At 37.8% G+C, this 15,922-nt stretch overlaps 1 non-coding gene and 1 pseudogene across 1 annotated transcript; one reads left to right on the forward strand and one right to left on the reverse strand.

The window, feature by feature from the left end:
- The first annotated feature begins 10,333 nt into the window (after positions 1-10,333).
- On the forward strand, positions 10,334-15,585 carry LOC128311874 (elongation factor 1-alpha 1-like; annotated as a pseudogene).
- LOC113598392 (U1 spliceosomal RNA) lies at positions 13,863-14,023 on the reverse strand. The gene has a single exon (XR_003419055.1). It is a non-coding gene; the product is annotated as a U1 spliceosomal RNA (small nuclear RNA).
- Positions 15,586-15,922: the final 337 nt, after the last annotated feature.

Below are 15,922 nucleotides of genomic sequence, written 5' to 3' on the forward strand. Positions count from 1 at the left end.
ATTTTTCACTCTCAAGTTCATCATCTCCATCCAGTTCAGTTAATATATCTAAAATGCTTGGAACAATACCTGGCATGAAGTAAGCATTATTATGGTACTTTGCTGTTCCTCAGAGGACATCAAAAGCAAATCCCTTTAGTTGTGTTTTAGTTCCATCCCCTCCTCCTTTCTCGTTGGGAAATTAGTTCTATCAAGTTAAAGTCTCTGTCAATCACTTGCCGTCTATCTTCCTTCCCCCAAAGCATATTAATATGCTTAAATCTTATTCATTTCAAAAGAGAATAATCCTCCCTGCAATTATCACCTGTAGCTCTTGCCTTCTTATTTCAGTCAAGGTTCCTAAAGGTGTGCCAATACTTATCTCCAATTCCTCACCTCCCATCCGTGCCTCAACACACCATAATTTTTGTCTCCCCCACTATCACTCCAAGGAACCTGTTCTGGCAAAGGTACCCACTGACCAAATTACCAAATCCAAATGACACTTTTCAGTCAAACTTGATCTTTCTGCCACTTCCTTAAAACATTGTCCTCTGTTGTCTTAATACTATTTTCCACTGGGTTTTCTCCTACTCCTTTGGCTTCTCAGTCTTTATCCCATGTGATCTAGTTCACCCAATTCATTGTCTTAAATGTTTATTATTTATCCTATATGCTGAGAAGTTGTCCTATTTCAATGACTATTTTTTTATGTCTAAAATTTCTCTTTTTTTTATTCAAATTCATCTGTCCTGGGTCTCTCATAAGATTCTACTCTTACCTTATGGAGTTCATTGGTATTTTAAAAATCTCTTTGGGGCCCTTGTGTGGCTCAGTCGGTTAAGTGCCCCACTCTTGATTTCAGCTCAGGTCATGATCTCACAGTTTGTGGGTTCAAGCCCTGCATCGGGCTCCGTACTGATGGTGTGGAGCCTGCTTGGGATTCTGTCTTCTCTCTCTGCCTCTCCCCTGCTTGCTCTCTATCTCTTTCTCTCAAAATAAATAAAAAACAACCATTAAATTTTTTTAAATCTCTTTAAAAATATTTTAAACACTTTCATTCTAAACTAAAGATCATTTATGTGTTATCTAGAATTCTTCATTGTTATTTCTCCCATACGTATCTCTCATGATGCTATCCATGCTATCTCTCATGATGTCAGATTTCCTCAACTGCTTTGTAATTTTGGTTTGTAAACTCATCTTCAGGATGAATTACATACTTCAGGGTCCTGCACCTCTCCTAGGTTGTAGAGATTTTCTTTGGCTGGGCCCACTTATATTAATTTCTTGGATTTTTTTTTTTTTTTTTAGTTTCTGCATAATGAAAGCAGTATGAATAATTGGGATCACCTCCACAAATTATGTGGTCTGGGATGCTGTTTTTTTATTTTCAATCCTAGTCAATGACCACTATAAGCAACAGAGATTACATACTGTTATGGAATTCTCTCTATGGAACTTAAAGATTTTTATTTCTTTCTATAGCATTCAGTAATGAAGTAAAAAAAAAAAGTCTAGAAGTTCTGTGTGTTTAGAATGAGAACAGATAAAGGATGTATGTGACAAGTTTCTTTTAAGTTAGTTTTTTGAGGGGAGGGGCTGGGTGGCTCAGTCAGTTGAGCATCTGACTCTTGATTTCAGCTCAGGTTGTGATCTCACAGTTTGTGCCTTCAAGCCCCACATTGGAGGGGCTTGAGGTTCTGCCCCTCTCTGCCCATCCCCCCTCTCAAAAATTAATAAATAACATTTAAAAAATAAATTAGTGTTTTTGGTAGTATCTAGCACTTCTTGCACAAATTTTAAATCATAAAGGAAAAGTCACTTCAAGGATGTTATTTCAGGGGCACCTGTGTGGCTCCGTTGGTTGAGCCTCTGACTTTTGATTTTGGCTCAGGTAATGATCCCAGCATCATAGGACTGAGCCCTGTGTTGGGCTCTGCTCTGAGCAGGGAGCCTGCTTAAGATTCTCTTTCTCTCTCCCTAATAGGTACCTCTCCCCCTTTGGCCACACTCTCTCTAAAATAATAATGATAATGATAATAATAATAATAATAATAATAATAATAAAGAATGTTATTTCATTTGAGCAGTGAGGAAAAAATGCAGATTAAAGTGTTTTAAGAAACAAATAAGAATAAGAAAATGGAAGCTGTAAATATAGGCAGTTCTACCCTCCTTTTCATGAATATATGAAAGCAGTTTAAGTAGTAGGTTCACTAAACTTTTTCTAGTTAAAAGTTCACCAAAATACATTTCCAAGCAGATAAATAGGAGCTAGTAAAGAACGATCTTAAATGAAAAGGAGAAGGAGGAGAAATATATCTTTTTCAGAAACCTGAGAAGAAAGAAAATATTGAGATGGAGAAGATTAAGATGAGGAAAATTTCACTGGATAAACTTAATGTTTATGTAGGAATAAAACCCATTGGGTGGAAATAAGGGATTGAAGGAAGGGTTAATGCTCAAAGAGAGTGGAAATACTTGGGAATTACCATTTTAAGAAATGAACTTGGCAGTCAGCCAGAGGTGATCAATAGTGAGGACCTAGTCAACAGTGTTCCATATTCTTGCTCTGCAATTTTCCTGGTCTTCTCAGCTAACATAGATCTCTTGCTTTCCTGTAGCTCTCTCATCAATGGAAAACCAAAAATAGATATTATGTAGTGATGAGACATTTAATTATTATGTGCCAAGCTCCATAACAGAGATTAGGAAAAAGAGAAATGAGACCACTGAGTCTGATTTATAAGAGATAAATGAGTCATTGATGTCAAGGAATCTAAGGTAAGTACATAACATAACTGCACTATAGTATGGTAAGTGTTAGAATAGAGATATGAACGAGGGGTATTGGAGCACAAGAGAGGAAGTATTTAAATGGTTAGGGGGAAAGGGATCCCAGAGAAAAATGATTTATATACATAATGTAACAGGGGTTCAAAGAGTGCTCCTTGAATTACTGAGTGATTGAGTTGATAGATAGATGCTACTATTGGAAGAATTAAGAAGGTGAGCTTCCCACAATTCACAGTAATGAGAGGCTTTTTGATCATTCTGATGTTTACTTCTGACACTTTGTGAAAAGCATACAGCTTCATAGTTCACTCAGAACTTAAATGTGCCTATTAAAGCTACATTTGTTGGTTCTTTCATTTGGATACATGTTCATAAAGTATTTTGGTTTCTTATTGTATCTTGTTTTTAAACAATAGAAGAGTTGCTAAGAATTGTGTAAAATTAAAATATTTGCAAAATGAAACCTCAATGAACTTTATTACTAATAGAGCACTAAAGAACACTGGTAATCAAGAAATCTCAGTTTTAGCACTTCTAGTTCTGCCACCCAGCTATGATTTAGGGCGGGTGTCTCCATCGCCTTAGGCCTCAGTTTTTTCATAGGTAAAATGAAGATATTTGACAAATGATTTCTGAAAGTTTATGCTATTTTAATTGAATTAAGTCTCTTAAAACTTAAATGAATGCAAGTTTTCATAAAGGAAAAGATTATATTATAATCATTTGACAGTAACCCCTCAACTGAAGTATTTAGCAAATTCATTAATATATCAGTTTCTCAGAAAACATTTGAGGTTTAAACTATTTAAGCTCGCTTTAGTTTTTGTTTTATTTCTTGGAAGCAAAAACTGTTTCCTCAACACATAGTAACGACCCACATATTCCCCAGTTTTTGCATACAGGAAGATGGAATCATGCTGTCTTGTGTAGGAATCTAGTTGTTTTCTAAAATTAATTTCACTAAGTCATACAGAGAAAGACAGATACCATATGTTTTCACTCTTATGTGGATCCTGAGAAACTTAACAGAAGACCATGGGGAGGGGAAGGAAAAAAAAAAGAGGTTAGAGAGGGAGAGAGCCAAAGCATAAGAGACTCTTAAAAACTGAGAACAGAGGGTTGATGGGGGGTGGGAGGGAGGCGGGGGTGATGGGTATTTAGGAGGGCACCTGTTGGGATGAGCACTGGGTGTTGTATGCAAACCAATTTGACCATAAATTTCATATTTAAAAATAAATAAATAAATTAAATTAAATTAATTTCACTAAACTACACTATTTTCAATGTACTATGCTCACACTATAGGTTTTTTTTTTTTAGATAAAGCCTATTTCCTCTCTCCTTTTCTTAACAAAACAAAACCCAAAAATATAATAGATTGGCTCTTAGAAACTAAAATTTATTCCACTTAGTTGGTTTAAAGCCCTCTCTCATACTTGTTAATTTTACCTCATAGTACCTTATATGTAATAGGCATTGAATAAATACTTGTTTTTAATTTGTTTGAAAATAAGTCAGAGTCTACAGATTATAGCCATAAAACCTTGCCTTCGCTTGGGTGCTTTAAAGCTTAAAAAGAAAAGAAAACATAATGCCAGCAATTCTGTGGCTGTCACTTCTGTTTCCAAGGAAACTGAGAGTAGATCATCAAAAACAAAATACGGATTTTCAGCCTGATTATCCTTTTTTTCACCACTTCATTCTCCGTTACTGCAAAATGAAAGACAACAGAACCTCAGCCTTGCAATCCATATTTTTAATTACATTTGTGCTGTCTCTCACCATTAAAATCAGGCAAAAAAATTTAACATTTTGGGTTATATTGGTTTTCTTATAGAGAAAATTTAAAAAGTTCATTCAGAAGAATAAAGAAAATGTTTTGAATATAAAGCACTATGTACATTTGCTGAATACTCTAGTATGTTATTGACCTACTAGGTCAAGTGTTTAAATTACTGAATCTCAGATTTAACATTTCTTGGGAATAATATAATAATGGGATATTATAATAAAAAGACTTCTAGAATGAAATGTTTTAGGGGCACCTGGGTGTCTCAGTCGGTTAAGCATCCAACTTTGGCTCCACTCATGATCTCACAGTTGATGAGTTTGAGCCCTGTGTCAGGCTCTGTGCTGACAGCTCAGAGTCTGGATCCTGCTTCAGATCCTGTGTTTCCCTCTCTCTCTGCTCCTCCCCCACTCATGGTCTGTCTCTCTCAAAAATAAATAAACATTTTTTTTTAATTTTTAAAAATTTTAGAAGGAAATGTTTTATTTAAAGAAATAAGGAGAGAGGGGACAGGATGAAAAAATAGAAGTCAAGGAGAAAATAATTGGATTTCTTTCTATTCAATAGAGAAAAATGCCATTTTTAATATAGTTGTTTTTTCCTACAGATTGTTGTCTAAAATAAATAAAATCATGATCCTGATAATAACTACAGATAACAAAAGCTTGCTTTAGCATTATTATATTACTTAGTGATACTATGTGTTTTATAAAAGCAGTATTTCTCTCAAATCAACACACTGTATACCATAAACTTACAAAATGTTATGGGTCAATTATATTTCAATAAAGCTGGAAAAAAAACCCAGTATTCCTGTATTTTAAAAATGTAGTTAAAGCCAGAGGATCCTCTTCAGGGTGAAGTGTGCAATAAAAATTTGCTTTAATGGAAGTACAGTTTAAGAAGCTTTAGATGGCATATTAATATGTTCAGTTAATGAATACCAAAACTCAGATAACACTAATGGGAAGAATGATCAAGGTAATCATTATTTGGGATCTTCCTTATATCAGTTTTCCTGCTTGTATGTCTATTTTCCTCCAAAGGACTTTAGCTTTTCAAAGGCATGAGCTGTAAGAGGGTCTTGGTCATTTTTAATACCTGGGCTCAGTACAGGACCTTGTAATTAGAGGTATTTGAAAAGTGTTTTTGAATAATGTTTTTTATTTATTTAATACTGGCATACATGTTTTATTATGCTTCACTTTATCTCACTTCACATACACTCTGTTCTTTGCAAATTCAAGGTTTGTGGCAACCCTGCATCACGCATGACAATTACTACCATTTTTCCAAACATTTGCTAACTTCATGTCTCTGTGTCACATTTTGGTAATTCTCGCAATATTTCAAACTTTTCCATTATTATATTTGTTATAGTGATCTGTGATTAGTGATCTTTGATGTTACTATTGTAATTGTTTTGGGGCACCACAAACCACACCCATATAAGATGGCAAACCTAACTGATAAATGTGCATGTTCTGACTGCTTTACAAATCAGCCATTCCTGTCCATTTCCCCCTCAGGCCTTCCTATTCCCTGAGACACAACAATATTTAAATTAGGCCTGTTAATAACCCTAAAATGGCCTCTAAGTGTTCAACTGAAAGGAAGAGTCACATGTCTTTTGTCTTTCACTTTAGGTCAAAAGTTAGAAATGATTAAGCTTCCTAAAGAAGGCATGTCAAAAGTGAGGTAGGCTAAAAGTTAAACCTCTTGCACTGGTTAACCAAATTGTGAACCCAAAGGAAAAGTTCTTGAAGGAAATGAAAAGTACTACTCCAGTGAACACACAAATGATAAGAAAGAAAAATAGACCTACTGCTGATATAGACAAAGTTTTAGTGGTCTGGGCAGAAGATCAAACCAGCTACAAACTAATCTAGAACAAGGTTTAAGCCAAAGCCTAATCTAGAACAAAGCCCTAACTCTCTTCAATGCTATGAAGTCTGAGAGAGGTAAGGAAGCTGAACAAGAAGTTTGAAGCTAGCAGAGTTTACTTCACGAGGTTTTAGGGAAAAAGCCATCTATAGTACATAAAAATGCAAGGTGAAGGAGCAGGAGCTAATATAGAAACTGTGCAAATTTTCCAGATCTAGCTAAGATAATTGATCAAGGTGGCTACACTAAACAACAGATTTTCCATGTAGACCAAACAGCATGCTATAGAAAGAAGATACCATCTGGGACTTTCATAGCTATATAGTAGAAGTCAATGCCTGGCTTTAAATCTTTGGAGGACAAGCTAACTCTCTTGTTAGAGGCTAATGCAACTGGTGACTTTAAGTTGAAGTCAAAGCTCATTGAACATTTTGAAAATCTGAGGATCTTTAAGAATTAATCAGATATACTCTGCCTGTGCTCTATAAATGGAACAAAAAGGCCTGGATGACAGTACATCTGTTCACAACATGGCTTACTGAATATTTTAAGACCACTGTTGAAATCTACTGCTCAGAAAAAAATACTCCTTTCAAAATATTACTGCTCATTGACAATGCACCTCGTCACCCAAGAGCTCTGGTAGAGACGTACAATAAGATTAATGTTGTTTTCATGCCTGCTAACACATCCATTCTGCAGCCCACAGGTCAAGGAAATACATTTCATAAGGCTATAGCTGCCATAGATAGTGTTTTCTCTGATGCAGCTGGGCAAAGTAAATTGAAAACCTTCTGGAAAGGATGCACCATTCGAGATGCCATTAAGAATATTTGTGATTCATGGGAACAGGTCAAAATATCATCATTCACAGGAAGTTGGAAGAAGTTGATTCCATCCCTCATGGATGACATTGAGGAGTTCAAGACTTCAGTAGAGGAAGTTACTGCCAATGTGGTAGATATAGCAAGAGAACTAGAATTAGAAGTGGAGTCTGAAGATGTGACTGAGTTGCTGCAATCTCATGATAAAACTTGAGAAGTGGGTAAAATGCTATCAAATAGCATCACATGCTGTAGAGAAGTCGTTCATGAATGGAAGAGTCAATTGATGTGATAAAGTTCATTTTTGTCTTATTTTAAGAAACTGCCACAGCCACCCAACCTGCAGCAACTACCACCCTGATCAGTCAGCAGCCATCAACATCAGGGCAAGGCCTTCCACTAGCAAAAACATTATGATTCGCTGAAAGCTCAGATGATGCCTAGCATTTTTTAGCAATATTTTAAAATTAGGGTATGCATATATTTAGATTTAATGCTATTGCACACTTAATATACCACAGTATGGTGTAAACATAACTTTTATATACACCAGGAAGCCAAAAAATTCATGTGACTTGCTGAACTGCAATATTTGCTTTATTGTGGTGGTCTGGAACCGTTAAAAAAGAATACAACAATATGTGAGACAAATATGTACTTGTCTTGAGAATGGTAAAACATGTGGGAAAAGATAGTGAGTTTTGGCTAAAGAACATGTTCATATATTTAGGCAGAGCATGATGTTTATTGAGATCTATGAAAATATTACCAAAGGATCTAGATATATGTCCTTATCTACATATTGGGAAGATTGAACTAAATGAGGAGTTAGCAAACTTTCTGTAAAGGACCAGATAATAAATATTTCAGCTTTGTGGGGCATACGGTCTCTGTTACAACTACTCAACTCTGCTGTTGTAATGTGAAAGACACTATAGACAATAGGTAAACAAGGTAAACAATAAAACATTATTTATGAAAATAGACAACAGGCCAGATTCGACCTGTTATCTATTGTTTGCTTACCCCTGGAATAGGAGATCCCTTATTCAATATTCCACATTCAAATTCTGTACCTATGAATGTTAACATTAGCCAACATGGATTCTCTGATTTTCCAAACTCATTAGACATTGGTCAAGAAGTGTGATTAATGGTGAGATAGCAGAAAACTTGGGCTTTTAGTGTAATGCAAACTTTAGCTAAATGTGTGTCACTTTAACTAGAATTCTGTCACTGTACATACATATGAAATATTGTGACATTGTCTGATGTAGTATTATGGCTAATTTTATTAACAGATCCATTTTAAATAACTGATATATTTTATTAAGCATATTCAAACATATAGAGATATAGGAAATATCTCTAAGAACTTTAAGGCAAAATAAATTTCATTAATTTTTGTTTGATGTTTGTTTGGGGGAATTTTGTTAATTTTTAGGAATCTTTAGTTTCCTCTTAAAGGGCTACAGGACCAAAGTAATAGTTACTCATATGTTAGGACATTTATAGAGTGGTACCAGGAAGCCAAGTCTGCACAACATTCCACAGTTGCCTTTATTATCATATGAGTGTCTCATCTACAAAATTATCAATGTATATCTTCCCTAATCCTGGTGCTAGGCCACTAGAGAAAAACACATTAGGTTTAAACTTTTTTAATGCTAAAAATAGTTTTTAGGTTTCTATCATGAAACCTATGATAGGTTTCTATCATAATTGAGGGACAAATGTTTATTTGAGACACTATCTCAGTAAAAGAGGGATGATGGTAGAAGCAAATTGACATATCTAGAAAGAATTGTAGACATCTTATTTCCATTGATTAACTTTTAAATGTTGAATTACTTATGACTTGGTGAAAAGCAGAGTGAGTTTCCAAGGAGTTCCAACTCCAAACTGAACTTTTCTCAACTAATAGTATAAGAAGACCTGTTCCAGTTTTATTTTTATTTTTATGATTTGGGGAATTATTTAATTTCTTTGAGTCTCTGTTTCCTTAACTTCAAAATAGGAAGAATAATTCTACCCTGGTGATTGCTGGGAAGATTACAGATATCAGTGTAAAGTGCCTAGTATGTAATAGGCACTCAAGAAAAAAAAAAAAGCTATTATTACTATGAGCTTGGCTATTTAGAAAATCTAGTACTTGCCCCCAGTTAAGTTAAAGGGGATTTTCTGGTACCAGAAGAAAAAGAAAAATGAAAGACTAACAGTTTATTGAACGAAAAGACCATCATCTTTCTGTCAGAGGGTAACATGATTTATGACACAAAGTTGACATTCAGAAAAACTGACTTAATGAAAGAAGGTGGGAAGTTCTTAAAGGAGAAATTAGTGCACTCATAGCCAGCAGAACGATGGTGGATTTTTTTTGTTTGTTTTTGTTTTTTAGGGGCTAGGAATTCCTCCAAGGAAAGCCCATTTCAGTGAAGGCAGAGAGTTTCTGTGGACAGCTCATTTTGAACCCCTGTCACACCTATGGTCTGTTGCAGCTGGTTCAGCATGTTCAGTGGCTCTTCCTAAAGCTGTGTGGCCCTTTTTTCCCTCTGCTGCTACAGGGGCTACTGCAAACCTACACTTGCTGTCAGGTGTCTCCAGGCCTCTCTTCTGGACAATCACTTGCTGCCAAAGCCCTGCTCCAAAGCCCCTAAGAAATGAAACACATGGGAAGGTTTCAGGCTCCTTTACTGGATGTTTCAGGCTCCTTTACTGGACTGCAGAGGCCAATGCTGAGAGGGGTATACTGAAAAGTCCCCGGCTCTGTCTCAAAACCCTCAATCCGATGAGTCACATTATAAAGGCTCTAGAGACTCTCCAGTGAGAGTATCCCCATGACAATACTCATTTGTTCTTTGAGAAGAAGTTCTTTGAGAGAAACAGAGCCAGCAGAGTCTGTTGGGAGGTGTTAGCCTGATTTTCAAGCTGTTATTTTTTTTTCCGGTGTCTTGTGGGTGGGTCACATGTCATGGGTATATGCTGGTGCCTAGGTCCATTTAGTCTAACCCAATAGCTCCCACTCCAGTGCACCTGACTTACTCTGATGCCTAGCGGGATGGAGGATGATGGATCTTCCTTCTTTCTGATAACTGGTGCTGAGATGGGTCTCCTCAAACAATCAGTGAAAAGAATCCAAAAGGTAGTTGCTAAATTGAGGTCAGAAACTGAGGAGATGACAAGTTGCCAAAGGTTAGTCAATAAAAGCAGAATGAGGAGAATAAAAGTAGGAACTAAGACAACAACCAGAGACTCTAAGTCTAGACAGAAGAAAAAGAGAACAAAAGTCCAAGGAACAAAATGAAAATGATTGTTGGCGGGTGCTGGCAGAGAGATAAGAACAAGGAAACTGAAATATGCTTGTAGTTAAATCTGCTATAGAGCATTCCACTTTGTTAGATGCCAGCATGTCTCAGAGGCCCTAGATACGCTCGTACAGGCCCACCTGTTACTCTTCCTCCTCCACATATACCTCTCTATCCTAAACATAGGAAGCACTTATGGGTTAATAGTGCTGCTACGTGTAAAAGTGGGTGATGGTCCTCAGATATGTGTACACCCATGTTCATAGCGGCATTATTCACTACAGCCAAAAGGCAGAAACAACCCATGTGTTGAATATCATTTAGACTTCAAAAGGAAGGAAATTCTGACACATGCTATAGCACAGGTAAAACTTAGGGACATTGAGTGAAATAACCCAGCCACAAAAAGATAAATGCTGTATGATTCCATGTATATGAGGTACCTAGAGTAGTCAAATTCACAGAGACAGAAAGTAGAATGGTGGTTGCCTGGGGCTGAGTACTGAGTTTCAGTTTTGCAAGGTAAAGAATTCTGGAGATGGACGGTCATGATGATTGAACAACAATATGAATGTACTGAGTACCACTGAACTCTACACCAAAATAAATGGTTAAAATGGTAAATTTTATGTTACATATTTTACCACAATTTTTTTTCTATTACGTATTTTTACCAAAATTGTAGGGGCACCTGGGTGGCTCAGTCAGGTGAATGTCAGCTCAGGTCATGATCTCACGGTTTGTGGGTTCAAGCCCTGCCTTGGGCTCTGTGCTGACAGCTCAGAACCTGGAGCCTGCTTTGGATTCTGTGTCTCCCCCTCTCTCTGCCCCTGCCCCACTCACAGTTTGTCTCTCTTTCTCCCTCAAATAAACATTAAAAAAAAAAAGGAGGTGGGCGCCTGGGTGGCCCAGTCGGTTAAGCGTCCGACTTCAGCCAGGTCACGATCTTGCGGTCCGTGAGTTCGAGCCCCGCATCAGGCTCTGGGCTGATGGCTCGGAGCCTGGAGCCTGTTTCCGATTCTGTGTCTCCCTCTCTCTCTGCCCCTCCCCCGTTCACTCTCTGTCTCTGTCCCAAAAAATAAATAAAAAACGTTGAAAAAAAAATTAAAAAAAAAAAAAAAGGAGGTGATTACCTTGGAGGACTGTTCTTTTTCATGGCACAAGTCCTGGCCTCAAAACATTTTCAGCTTAGTGAGAAATCAAATGATTCTTCTCAGGAAAGAGAAAGTATACAAAGATATTTTTTAGGGAATTGCCTACAAATAGAAGTGTTTTCCTTTTGGCACCACCAAGAAGCCAGTACTCTTGTGCCCAAATCACAGTTTCCTGAAGCGTAAGTAATAGTCCATCCTGCTATGAGAGAAAAAGGAGGTAGGTTAGGACAATGTGTCACACAGAGCACAGTATACTCGGGAAAAATATGGAGAGAAAAATAGACAAAAGGAGGACATGGAGATAACAGAAGGGAAAAGTAGAAAGCAACATAAAACCAGAGGAAAAAGAAGAAAATGTAGCAACAGTTCTCTGCAAAGATCTGCGATCCCCCAGCAGTAAGCATAGCAGTGAGGACTATGAGACTTTTAAGACACAATAATCTGTCAGTTAAAGAGCTCAGTGAAGACATAGTGGAACAATGCAGGACAAGAGAGAAAAACTGAGCATGGATCTCAGTCACCCTTGACCTATGAGCTTAGGCAACCCTCTGTAGGAGAAAGGAAGCCTAACCAACATGTATCCATTCTTCCTAGAACAGTACTCCTTCAGCTTGGGTATGCATCAGAATCTGGAAAGGTTGTTAGTATGTGCCCACACACCAGAGATTCGTCCTCAGCAGATCTCCACTGGGGACTGAACATTTGCATTTCTTTTCTTTCTTTCTTTAATGCTTTTAATGTTTATTTTTGAGAGAGAGAGTGAGACAGAGACAGAGTGCGAGCCGGGAAGGGTCAGAGATAGAGGGAGACACAGAATCTGAAGCAAGCTCCAGGCTCTGAGCTGTCAGCACAGAGCCCGACACAGGGCTCGAACTCATGGACTGAGAGATCATGACCTGAGCCGAAGTCATTCGCTTAACCGACTGAGCCACCCAGGTGTCCCTGAACATTTGCATTTCTAACAAGTTCACAGGTGATGCCAGATGCTATTGGTTTGGGGACCACACTATGAGAATCAGAGCTCTAGAATTAAAGAGGTACAGGATATTAGTGATTGGTTGCATTTTTTTTTTTATTATTGCTTAAAAAGGAAGGCCTAAATCAAGTACTGTGGTAAGGGACTGTATTGAAAATATTTAAATCCAGGTAGACCTATCTACCATTTGGTCCCTCAATGCAGTGGTTAACAGCATGAACTCTTGACTCCGACAGACATGACTACACTTTCTAGTAGTATGCCTTTGGGTAAGTTACTTGACCTTTCCATACCCTATTTTCTTCATCTGTAAAACTAGGATAATATAGCACCAACCTAATGGGGTTGTGAGAAGATTAAATGATTGATGCATGTACAACGACTTAGCACAATACCACGACACACACTAAATGTAGCAGCAACATTCATCTCTGCTACTTTTGTACCAGTCCCAATTATCTTTCCACCAATGTTAATAGCCCTTTGAAACCTGAATCTTAGGAACAAAGCCAAGATAATAATCTGCTGAACTGATCCTCTCAATTTACCATGGAAACCACTTCATCCTGTGGCAGGTAATTTACAGGCAAAAGAATAAAAATATATATTGCCTTTACAGAAATGTTTAATCCTGGAATATTCCCTTCTGTGGTTGCTAGAGAGGGAGATAGTTCCAGAGGTTTCCTAGGTAAATTAATTAGTTTGCAACTGTAATGTTATTCAGCATCTTGTATTCATAGGCCTGTGCAAAAAAATGTTGCAAGGGAAACAAAGGGTTTGTGTCCTTAAATTTGTGATGAAAATCTGGAGGTAGCTGTTAGGATGAAATGCAATTTTTTGTTATCTGTAAAATCAATAAAATTTATTATTTGGGAAGAGAATTTTAATGTCAATAAAACAAATAAATGACCAATTTCACTTCTCTTCCGTTAGAAGATGTACTTACAGTAGTTGAGGAATGATTGGATTAATCATTTCTCTTAAATCTATCGCAAAGAAACATTCTGGGCCATAGCTTCAAGACTAGTTTCTATGCTATAACCTCTTAGGGGGATACAACCCTTTGCCCCCTGCATCTGCCCCTTAATCCAAGAAGTTAAGCTCTTATATGGCACCCCTCAATCTAAGAAGATAAGCTCTTATATGTTTATAGGGGAGAGTGAGAATGCAGACTCCCACTACTGCAAATTATCAGTCGAGTTTCCCACATTTGGGGAAATCACAGGGGTCAGCATATCCGGAGTGCAATGGATAAGCCTCTCTCTGAGAAAACCACTTTCATGATCATGGTATCTTCCCTGCCAGGTAAGTATGGAATTTATTGTTTTTTAAATGGCTTTTTTTTATTGTGTCTTTTGGATAGTTTCATAGAGCAAGCACCTTTAACTGCTATCTGTAATCCTTTCCTTTTTTCTTGTGAACTGTCCTTTCTTTTGCACATAACCATATGTGTCAGGGAGGCCAGTCCAGTTCTAGCTCTGTGAGGCAAGGGGCAGGGGCAGTATTTATCCTAGACTGGCATATGACAAGAGCTTATGACAAAATTCTGGCTATGATGAAGTGAGGGGGAAGTCTACTGGGGACATACAGGAAACCCTTCCTCACATACAAGAGGGGTGCCTAGGTGGCTCAGTTGGTTAAGCCTCCAACTCTTGGTTTTGGCTCAGGACACAATCTTATGGCTATGTGGGTTGGGCCTTGCATGGGGCTCTGCTCCCACAGTGCTGGGCCTGCTTGGGATTCTCTCTCTCCCTCTCTCTTCCCCCATCCCTGTCTCTCTCAAAATAAATAAACTTAAAAAAAAGGCACACAAGAAGGAGGTGAGCTCATTTATGTCCGCATCTTGTTTATGTCTGCATCTGATCTGGGATAAGGGGCAGCCATCTTGTAACTAGGAAGGGAGCTATCCTAAAAGATGGCAGGATAGAAGGTGGGAGGGTAAAAATCCTGAGAGCTTGGTGATATCACTGAGCTGCTGAATTCAGTAACCCTAGAGGCACCCTTCCTCTAGGATAGTAAATAAGATAGTAAAATTTTTTAAATAAGATAGTAAATTTTCCCTATTGTTTTACATATTTTAAGTTAGATTTTCTGTTACTTGCCAACAACATTATCCTAGCAGTCATTTATATGAAACCAGTCCTTGACCTGGTACTCAAAGAGACTGGTGTTCTCAGACCCAGTGGTTGGGCATCTTTGCTCCAGTCAGTGCTACAACTGAAGTAAAGTCTGTTGAAATGCACCGTAAAGCTTTGAGTGAAGCTCTTCCAGGGGACAACAGTGGACTTCAATGTCAAGAATGTGTCTGTCAAAGATGTTTGTGGCTGCAATGTGGCTGACAGCAAAAATGACCCACCAAAGGAAGCAGCTGGCTTCATGGCTCAGGTGGTTATCCCGGCCAGGCCAAATCAGTGTGAGATATGCACCTGTTGTGGACTGTCACACAGCCCATATTGCATGCAAGTTTGCTGAGCTGAAGGAGAAAATTAATTGTCATTCTGGGAACCAGCTGGAAGATAGCCCCCAAATTCTTGAAATCTGGTGATTGTGCCATCATTGATATGACTCCTGGCAAGCCATGTGTGTTAGAAGCTTTTCTGATAATTCTCTTCTGGGTCATTTTGCTGCTTGTGACATGAGACAAAGGGTTGTTGTGGGTGTCATCCAGAAGGTGGACAAGAAGTCTGCTGAAGCTGGCAAGGTCGTCAAGTCTACCCAGAAGGCTAAATGAATAGTATTTGCCACTCCGGTCTTAATCAGTGGTGGAAGAATGGTCTCAGAACTGTTTGTCTCCATTGAGCATTTAAGCTTACTGGTAAAAGACTGGTTTGATGATACAAGGCACTGTATAACCTTCAGAAGGAAAGGAGAACATTTTGTGGACCATTTGTTTTTGTGTATGTGTGGCGATTTAAAAAATATCAGTACATTTTAATGGAAACATTTTTTATTTTTATTATTATTTTTAGCTATCTCTACACCCAATGTGAGGCTCAAATGCACAACCCCGAGATCAAGAATGGCACACTCTTCTGACTGAGCCAGCCAGGCACCCCTTTAATGGAAACAACTTGACTAAAAATCTTTTACAGAATTTTGCAATTCATTAAAACAAAGTTTAATAAGAAAAAAATTCTGTTATTCAGCCTGATCTATTTGAAGCCTGCTCAAAGAGACTATGAATGAACATCAGGAATCTTCTGTTGATGGAT

The sequence above is a fragment of the Acinonyx jubatus genome, chromosome C1 (assembly GCF_027475565.1).
Source record: "Acinonyx jubatus isolate Ajub_Pintada_27869175 chromosome C1, VMU_Ajub_asm_v1.0, whole genome shotgun sequence".
Taxonomy (NCBI): domain Eukaryota; kingdom Metazoa; phylum Chordata; class Mammalia; order Carnivora; family Felidae; genus Acinonyx; species Acinonyx jubatus.